The following is a 10,630-nucleotide window of genomic DNA, read 5'->3' on the forward strand; positions in this document are numbered from 1 at the left end:
TGAATCCTTACAGTTCTCATTATATTAGCTGCAGTATTCCCTCTAATAAAGCAACATATAAACATAACTCTTCAGCTTCGAGAACTACAAATGATTTCTTGTTTTTCGACGTTAAGTAAGCAACATGTTGAGGAACATATGCAACCAAAAATACTCACATCCCACAAAAAACACTACAGATCAAAAAGTGACAGAAAAGAGAAAACATACAACATATAGAACAGGGATGCCAGGGTTACGGCCCACCGTACGTCACATCCGGCCCGCGGGTGATAAGGGGAGAATATTTTTTTTAATTATTATTTTATCTATTTTTTTTTTAAATATATATATACCGTAAATCCTCTAATACTGGCCTGTATTCTATTACCGGCCAGTCACATTGGCGAGTGTCGACAGGCAGCGTTATTTCCACCTTTCCCATTCATTCAGTCAGGTTGGCTGAGGCTATATTAAAGGATTTACGGTATGCCCTGCAATGCATTCGACTCACGGTGCGCCGCTGCCTCCCGCAAGCTCTCGAAAATCTTTTAAAGTGAATGTTGTCCATCTAAAATAAAGACAGATTAAGCAACTGCATAGCTTATTTCTCGCTTAAAATGTTTTCAGAAACACGTTTCGGTGAACTATTGTCGTAAAATAAGAGAGTTTTCAAACGAGCCGCCATGTTGGTCTGTTTGAAATCCGGGAGCAGACAGGACAGCTGTGAAAGCGATCGTCCAATCAGGTGCAGCCATGTAGTGTGCACGTGATTGTATGAAGGAGAGCGCCTGTCAATCATCCTCCTTTGTAATGTATGTCATTTAGGCCTCATTGTGAGGCTATTTAGGTGCCAATGCAATTTCTTTTTGATGTGTAGGCCTTCATGAATAATTTATAAAAATAATAGCCTACCTATCCATGTGTTGAGTCAATGTTTGGCCTTTTCAGTCCGAAAGTGTAATCCGGCCCCCTGAGGTCTCACTTGAAAAAAATCTGGCCCCCTGTCCAATTTCACCCTGGCATCCCTGATATAGAAGGAACACGTTTACTGTTGTCTTCTAGTATCATCTTTATATGTCTGCTATTACACTATTACTGTGTTGACCACTTACACAGGTATATATATCTGTAGAAAATACAAGTTAAAGTTTCAGTTCATCCAATTAAAGGAATTCTTTGAAATGCTTCTGAATTAAAAGCTCAAATAAAACGACAGACACTACGAGATCGTTAACAAGCTGCTTGTTATAACACATATTTACTCTTCTGTATTTTGTGAGCGTTTGTATGTGAAGCAGCCACCTGCTGCATTATGGGTAGAGCAACAGACATAGAGAGATAGTCCACACAGGGAGGGAGGGAAGGTGGATGGGTCAAACAGACTGTAGTCCAGGAGACTGCTGTTTGTGTCCTACATGAGACTCAAAGGAAACGTTGACACTTTGTCACATCAGTCCTAACGTAAATGGTTAATGTCAAAGGTCACGTGACTCTTTAGTCAGTCAAGATGTCCTCGCTTATCAAAAAAATGTCTCACGTTGCAAAAAATGTCCTCACATAAATGTCCCATGTCAAATTAACCTAACTTAGTGGTTTTCTTGCCTAAACTTTTTGTATTGTCTTTTACGACACAAGTGGACACGCCGTCATTGTCACGTGATGAAGTGTTGCTGGAGGGGAACGTGGAGCGGCAGGGTGTGAATTTTGGTGCTGTATTATTTGACGCGTTACCAGATGAAACCTTTCTGTTAAATTACCTTTTACAAAGTAAAAGTTTAAAGATGCTGAGAGCTTTGCTGAGAACGTTCCTATAGAAGCTTATATTTAACAACCATTTAAAAGTCTCTATTCATAAATTGCGTTTGATGTTAATTTGATGGATTTAGGAACGCTGAGTCATGCATTTTCGTACTTTAAGTCTGTTCATTATCTTTTAATGAAGCATCTGCACCTCTCCGGCTGCGTCACTTCACTCTCCATGTGAATGCTGAGCTTGTTTACTTGCAGCAGAAATACAAGACGCTGATGTTTCCAACAGGGAGAAGAGACAGAGACGCTGGAGGTGGGCGGAGGTTCACCAACATACGACGGATTATTATTAGTAAATGACGCGTGCTCCGTTTCCTCCTGTGTTGAGGTGTAGGTCGAGGCGAGGACGCCACGAGAGAAGACGAAGGGCTCCACATCTGATGAATAAAAACTAAAGAAACACATGATCTGAGCGTTTTTTATTGAGGGGGAAGAAAAGAGCTGAAAAAAAATCTGTTCCTGCTTCCAGCTCAGTCTGGGCTCAGGGCCAACAGGGGAGGAGGAGGAGGAGGGAGGAAGAGGAGAGGGAGGAAGGAGAAGGCAGCCAGGATCTGTGGGGATTGCTGTGCTGCATGAACAGATGCAGAATAATTTAACTCTTCCTCGACCAAACGCTGTGTGTGAACGCTGCATTCAGCATAAAGTTCCTCGTCTGACGTGTCATTTGGAGGAAGAGCTCGTAGTTTGGCTCCTTGAACCCGATGAAAGAGATTCCAATGAGCTGTTATAATCGGAAACAAAGCTACAGGCCTTGTGGATGAACGCTAACTTGGTTGCTAGGAGTTACATGTTGGTAAATTTGCATAATTAGCACAATTAGCTCGTTATGTGAAATAAATGAAAAAATCTTTCCCAGAGTAAGTATATTTGAATGGAAATGTACAGCACAGTGCATATCAAATACATATACAATACAATATTTCAACGTTAAACTGTTAATAAGCATTAGAAAGTTAATTGGAAAGGTATTTTAATAAACAACATTCAGATAAATTAGGAGATTTAGTTCATTAATCACAAAATACAGGAAACAACAATACGCTTAATTAAACTAGAACAATCCCACACTAAATGTCCTTCATCCTCCTCTTCTTCGTCTTCGTGATTGTTGAGATGTTGCAGCAGCCGACCTGCAGTAGTTCAGCTTTGACTGATCAAAGTCTAAACCCTGCAGGTTAAATAATATTATTGGTCAGCGTTCATCACTTAACAGGATTTACCAAAACAATTCAATTAAGTGAACAAACTGAAGGTCAATAACTCTTATATCGATGGTAAAAGGTTGATATTAGTGCTTTTTAATACAAACAGAGAGATGGTCCACACAGGGAGGGAGGATGGTGAGGTCGACGGGTCAATCAAAGACCTGCCGTTAGTGTTCCTTGTCAAAACTAAAAGGAAACGTTTGTGTCAGCCGCCTCCTTCTGGCTGCCTGCCATATTCCATGCTTTGTCATGTCAGTCGTTTGTCACTCACTCGTCACATGACTCCTTAGTCAGTCAAGTTAACGTCAACCACACTCTTCCTAAACCTGACTTCCTGTGATGTTTATTTTGAAAAGACACTATGCATGTAACGAGTGCATGTTGACACGCCGTCACTGAGACATGCTAATCAGGCGTCAACCTCTGTTCTGAGAAGTGAAGCCAAAATTGAAGTGCCTTAAACTTGCATTCTCTCTGCTGGCCATCAGGGGGCGACTCATCTCTGATTGCATGGATGTCTATAAGGAAATAAGCCTACTTCTCACTTGATCTATTATCTCAGTAAACACTGTAAACATGAGTTTCTCAATCTCTAGTTTCAAGTCTTCTTCAATCCAGCATGATGTTCATTTAGTACATTATGGTGCATTTAGAGTCAAACAGACCAGAAAGCAGGGGATGACTACCAATGCAGTCAGATACTAAGACAACTTCAACACTTAGCTGTAAAGTTGACCTTGAATTATGAAGCTAACTTTGTTAGCAGCTTCACACCAGAATCCAGATGGATCCAGATCCAGTAAGGTTGCTGCTCTGCTGCTTGTGTTCATTGGATCCACCCATTGCTCCTCCACAGTCCAAATATGGTCACTTCTGTTTATTGGTTGCAAAAATCCAAGATGGCGACAGCCAAAATGATGAACTTGAGGCTTTAAAACTGTAGTCCACAAAGCAATGGGTGTCCACTTCTTAGACAGTCTACGGTGCAGAAGGGAAAGAAGAAGAAGTGAAACGTTGAAGCAGTGGAACTCTGACCAAGCTGCCGTTTGACACGTTGGGACTGAGAACAAGATATGATGCAGTTTGGTGCAGCAGCATGGGAAATTAGCCACGGACAGAAGTCTGCAGGTGTTATTTTCACAATTAGATTATGTGTGTTCAGATGTAAATGATGTGCTGCAGTGTTCAGAGTGAGTGAAGCAGCGTTTCTGATGCATCTATTAAAGGAGACTTGAAGGCAGCAGCACAGTGGTTGGTATTCACATCCACATGCAGGTGGAACAGAAAGCCACGTTTTTTTTACATGCGTGACGCGACGCTGCTCTCATCCCTCCAACCCACAGAGACATCATTTAGACAGAGTCAGGTAAACACCACAATGGCTGCTGCACTAATTATGTATGCATGGATGCTCGTCTGCCTCCAACATTTGCTGCACTGTGACTGCACCTCGCAGCGTTTAGCACTGACTCACACATGTAAATATAGGACGTCTGCACTCGGGTATGTTGACATTTACACTTTTTAAACGTCTGTTGTGCAGCGACACATCTGATCAAACAGCAGCTTCTCTGCAACACAGTGACTAAGTTCTTCCATCTGATCATCAAATCCTTTCTATTTATGGGCAGGTTGTTTTGTTGTTTGTGTGTGTGTTGTTTGTTTGTGTGTGTGTGTGTGTGTGTGTGTGTGTGTTGCAGACAGTGACTGTCCATCATCTGATGGAGGGGATGCTGGTCCCAGACCTGCTGCCTATGCTTTATGTATACCGGTTCAGATAATGAGCACCAGATATAGCACGTTGCTATTCATTTACTGCGGTTCCCCGGTTGTGACCCCACTCTGCTACAACTCAGCGTCCATCCTTCAGAGGCTGCGTTTCAATGTCGTACGCATGTTGAACGCATCACAGCGGCCGTGACGAGGTTGTCGTATTTCCTTTGAATGCAGCACAGGAATGTGGCCTTCTTTTCCTGATTAAGGGGATCCAACTGATGGATCCTTCATGGCCCAAGCAGGTTCATTACACGTAGGTGACAATTAGATGTTTCTACTGAATCAGCAGCTGTGGTGCATGTTTCTGCTGTGGATGGGAGCTCCCATGAATTTCACAACAAAATGTAATCCTTTAAATCCGACAGTAAAAAAAACAAGTATAAAACAATATAATCATAGACGACTGAGTGGTTGAGTTCACATTATTGCAGAAATGAAATAGAACATATCAAATATTAATATATCATAGACTAGTGATATCTGTCTGAATGTGTTGTTTTTCGTCTTTGTTGCCGAGTGTTTCACACACAACACAACACTCTGTCTAACAGGGAACTCAGCTGTAGAGGTTTTGTTCTGCTTTTACTGCACATGGCACATTTGCACATTGGTTTCATCATCATGATACCTCATTTTTATTCAATGCAAAACAAAAACTGCAGCAAATTTGCACATTTGTCTAATGTGCATAAGATAAAGTACATTTCCCTCTGTTTATATTAAACACTAGTGAGTAGTAGCAGTAGTTTGGTTTTTGTAGTATATTCTATGGATATATGTCTTGATATGTTGATTCATTGAGTATTTAAGTTTTTTTTTTTTTTACTGTATTTACTACATAATCATTTCCCAGTTTGGGATTAATAAAGTACATCTACCTGTCTGTCTGTCTGTCTGTCTGTCTGTCTGTCTGTCTGTCTGTCTGTCTGACAGAATCCACTCGTCAACATCAGTAAAGGAAGTGAGGTGGTTGGATGAAGAGCAGCAGACCTTGAGGTGGTCACCGTCCTCGGCCGATCACCCAGCCAGACCGTCCGGACCAAACACCACCGAAGGAGAGAAGCTAAGCTAACCCAGCTAGGTCCTAAGGCTACTCCATTACCCAGCATTTTCCTGGCTGTCTGATGTCTGGATCATAGGCTGTATATAAGAAGTGGATGTATCATGGCGGCATCACCTATTGGTTTGTGGACTGGATGGGACCATATTTGGACTGCAAAGGAGTGATTCTTCATGAACATCCTCCGAAGGATGAGACACAACTATAGTGTTTCATTTCTGTCTTTGCGCTTCCTGTTTCATTTTGTTATTTCCCTTTCCTCTGGTTCTAATGTTCCACTTCCTGTCCTTGTGTTTCCCGCCACTCTCCTTTAGTCGTGTCCCACTTCAGTTTCCGTCCTTCAGAGGACACGTCCTTCATGGTCTATGTCGGCCAGGTCCTTAAGGACACGAAGGGCGAACCGACCGGTCTCCAAAAGGAGTTGGTCTACAGAGGATTTCCTGTTTGCATCACCTTCGTCGCTCCTAGCAACCAGCTGCGGTTTACAACAAAGATTATAAGAAGATATTACTGACGTTATCTGGTTAAAAAAGAGCCCCAGACAGCATTTTATTATGTTTTTATATATTTATTATATTTTTTATTTAATATTCTGAGGGAGGATCTGCTCCAGCCGCTGAGACACAATCAGTCTTCAGATGAAGGATGGACGCTGAGTGAGACTCAGCTGTCATTTTCATTTCTGTCTTTGGGCTTCCTGTTTTATTTTGTTAAATAACTCTGCTCTCATTTCAGATGTTCCACTTCCTGTCCCTGTGTGTTTCCCGCCAGGTTCCTTTGTCTGTCCTGACCCTGATGTCATGCACCTGTGTCTAATTAACCCCTGCTCTCTGTGTGTAGAAACCCTGTGTATTCTCTCTCTCTGTGTCTGGCTTCGGCGCTCTTCCTCCCATTAGTTACACCGTGTTGGTTTTAAGCCTGATTTCTCTTGGACCATGCTGACTGATCTCAGAGCAGTAGCAGAGTAAAGGCTGTTTTATCTGACCTGTTCCTGTGTTTGAGTCGTCTCTATGGAGTCTGGTTTGTGCCCAGCATAACAGCTTGTTTATTATATAACAGAAAACTGCAATTCAAATCATACCAAAAACATTCTGACATTTGACAAAAATTTAAATCAAATGAAGAGCAAATCTTTATTTGTTTTATTCACAAAATCATTTTTGTCTTACTTTAGAGAAATTAGAGACGACACACTTGAGTTGATTAAACTGCACAACGATAACGAGAAGTTAGATTTCTGCTGAGTATTTTAAGATGCAAAACAGAGGAAGTTCTGAGTTACACTGATAAGACTGATGACTGACCTTCAATCAATACAACAACAGTTGAGACTGAAGGTAGAAATCACACAGAAATAACATAAAGAAATAATGACTATCAGCTGTCTAATAGAGGCATTTACAATGTAATGGAAATAATTATGTTTATTTAGATTTAACCTACTAAAAAATAAAATGTATTTAAAATTGTTGTAGTTGTGACATAACGGTGAAAGTCAGGACAGACACGTCCAACCTGTAGCACTATGATTGCCACTAGCCTGCCTAGCAGTTGCTTCAACTGTAGAAGTGACCAAACAGAAGATTTCATTTAGTGGTGAATGATAGTTGGAGCGTGGAGTCATAAAACAGGAGAAAGTTGTCCGTGCTTTTTATGTGTTGTGTCGTCATGTGGGTGTAAGCAGCAAACATGCTGGCACAGACAAGGCTGACGAATGTTGTGATAAGACATAAATACAATATTTATAATTTTATTAACATTGTCCTATGTGTTAAATATCATTGTACTGTTTCTGTTTTGTTAAAAACGTAATGATACTCAAGTTCTGCACAAATCAACGAACAGAGTTGCTAATGTTCAGACATGCATGCCTCCTACTGAACGTAATGACTGACTGTCTATTGATAAAGATGAACTCACTTCATTGTTACCTGTCATACTTACCAGGGAGAAATCTAATGATCTTTGATTTGCACTGGGCTGAAGAAGTAGGAGCCTCCTCACCTTTAAGCTGTGTTTTTGTGGAGGTCGTGGCTGAAATCACCACTATCTGTACATGTTGAAGTCCCAGATCAGCTAATCAAGCGCTGTCCTGTCTTGAGTTCATAACTCTCCCCGAGGTGCGCTGTTTATTCAATCGAGCTGTATTCAGGTTGAAAATAATGATGATTAATATTATTATGACGACACGAGGAGCATCTCAACGCTAATTGGCTTGACTTCAGAGCTTCACATTCAAATTTTTCAGTGAAAAGGTTTGCCTCGTTTGCATCAGTAACATCATTCGCCTGGTACGAAAGAGCGTCTAGTGTGTCTTTGCATTGACTTTATATGGAATTGTGTTTTTTGTTTGGATTTGTTTCTGTTTCAGAGCCACTTCATGATGTTTTTAATAAACCTAACCAGGTAGTTTAGAAGAACTGTAATCCAGGGGAAAATGCATTTCTCTGGAAACGTAATTGAAAATTAAATTTAGAGTCAGGGTTGCTCAATTCAAGATTGATGCTGCCATCACCACATTTTCATTTTGGCCAGGCGGCATGAATGACGTGAATGAGGCAAAGTTTAAATATTTCTATAATTTGTGTGACCCTCTGATGCGAAAGCCTCAACGTTGAGATTCCTTCGGTTGTCACTGAATCAGAAATGGAGAAAAAATATTGTTGCAGTCTGTGGTTCTCCAGAGGTCTGCGATAGAACCTCACATACCAGACCAGACTATGTGGAGGAACCAGAGACTGTCTGTGGTCCAAACAACAAGATCATCATACGAGTCAGTGTGCTGACTCACGGATCTCTGGGTCAGTCACCAAACTGATCCGGGGGACTTGACTCACTTGACTCACTTGAGTCAGTGCCCCCCAGAGTATAGAAATCCTATCTGTGAAACGCGATAAATATATATATACTGTATACTATAATAGACCGAACAACCCATTGGCGTTTGGGAAAAATAAAGATAACACTATCATTATTTTTTTTCCCCCTATCTATATGTTTATTGCTTTTTTAAAATTTAAGAAAAACACAAGACAAACAGAAAAAACAAACAAACAAAAACAAAACAAAACTCCCCCCACCCCAAAACAAACAAATAAGACATGAACAGAATAAGCTCATCTGATAAGAAAATAATAAAGGCCACAGTCATTACAATAAACTAAACATATTTAAAGAAAACTGTACAAAGTGAAAAGTAAAATTAGAAGTACACACAGCAAGGTGTTTCACGTTGACACATTAGTCTTTTCTTTGAAACAATTGCAGAACAGGGTCACACATTTTTTTAAACATTTCTTCTCTGTCTTCATTACAAAGTCTCAGTCTCTCCAGGTATTATTTATATTTTAACTCTAATTATATTCATGTTATTTGTCATTATATATGTGTATGAAGTATTAAAAAAGTTTTTTCATTCAAATTAAATTGGATTAAATTATTTATTTTTTTATTTTAAGCAGATTCACTCAATATGTCAGGTTACGTGAGTATGAATTCGATATGCATTGCCCCAAACCCATCCATGGTCCTGAATCTCAGCTGTCTAAACGTTGCTCTGCTGAGAATGCAACCACTCTTCTGTTCTTCTGTAGCTGGGACAGAATATAAGCACTTATGTTGATTTGTACAACCAGCAACAGAGCAATCTGTGTGTCTAGCTGTGAGCGACGACATTGTGAAACACCGCTATCTCACTGCTGTCTCACCGCAGGACACACTGAACTTCACCTCGGTGAGGAACGCCCCCTCTCAGATATCTCCTATCATCAGAGGAGTTCGGCCTATCAGGACACACCGAACTTCACCTCGGTGATGAACGCCCCCTCTCAGATATCTCCTATCATGGAGGAGTTCGGTCTATGCAAATGACTCCCTTCGTTACGTAACAACAGGAGTTGAATCTGAACAGCCTGTAGGAGCGCCGTTGTACCAGTGGGGGGGCTGCAGAGACCCAGTGTTGGTAATAATGGCGTTAGAGTATAACGGTGTTACTAACAGCGTTATTTTTTTCAATTAATTACTTTTCCCATCGCTGCAACACCGTTGCCGTTACTGAGAATGTAAAGTTGTGTGTTACTACAATTTGGTTGAATGAAGCTCAAGGTGTCAGCTTTGGCCAGTGCCACACATCAGCTGCCTGGAGGGGGGGGGGGGGTGATGACACCGTTGCAAATGCGATGATTGGCTGGGTGGGCGGATCATGTCCTGCCCACGCTGCCTTGCTGCACGCTCTGATGACCAAACACAACAAGACAGCTACAATGGGGGAGATGCAAAGGTAGCGTTCTGGAACTGGAAGTATACCGACACGACTTCTCACTCATTGAACTTAAAGGCAAGAATGTTTCTGTAACATGCAGGCTACGCCCAGGAAAAAGACTTCATCCACGTCTGCCTCACGCAACTCTGATGAAGCACCTCACATCAACACATAAGTATGCTTGAATGTTATTTTATATTATTATATTTTATTATTTTATATTATATAATATTATTTTATTTTCAATATTTAATATTGTTACTTTACGGAATATGTATGAGTAGGATAGTTATCCTGTCCAATCAGCACGCAGGGCTATGTTGGTGCACACACAGAGCCCCTCCCCCCTCGGGTCGTACCACTATCACAGGGGGGAGGCGGAGGGAAGTAGCAACAAGCTCCTCGGTGAAAAAAACGAAACGAAGAGGTCCAAAACAACCAAGGAAAAGAAAACACCGGTGGAAAAGAAGGGACAAAAGAAAGATGGCAACGGTGCCCGTGATAAAACCAGAGTCAACATTGGAGCCACGTTTCAAA

This window comes from Eutrigla gurnardus, assembly GCF_963514095.1.
Source record: "Eutrigla gurnardus genome assembly, chromosome: 2".
Classification (NCBI taxonomy): Eukaryota; Metazoa; Chordata; class Actinopteri; order Perciformes; family Triglidae; genus Eutrigla; species Eutrigla gurnardus.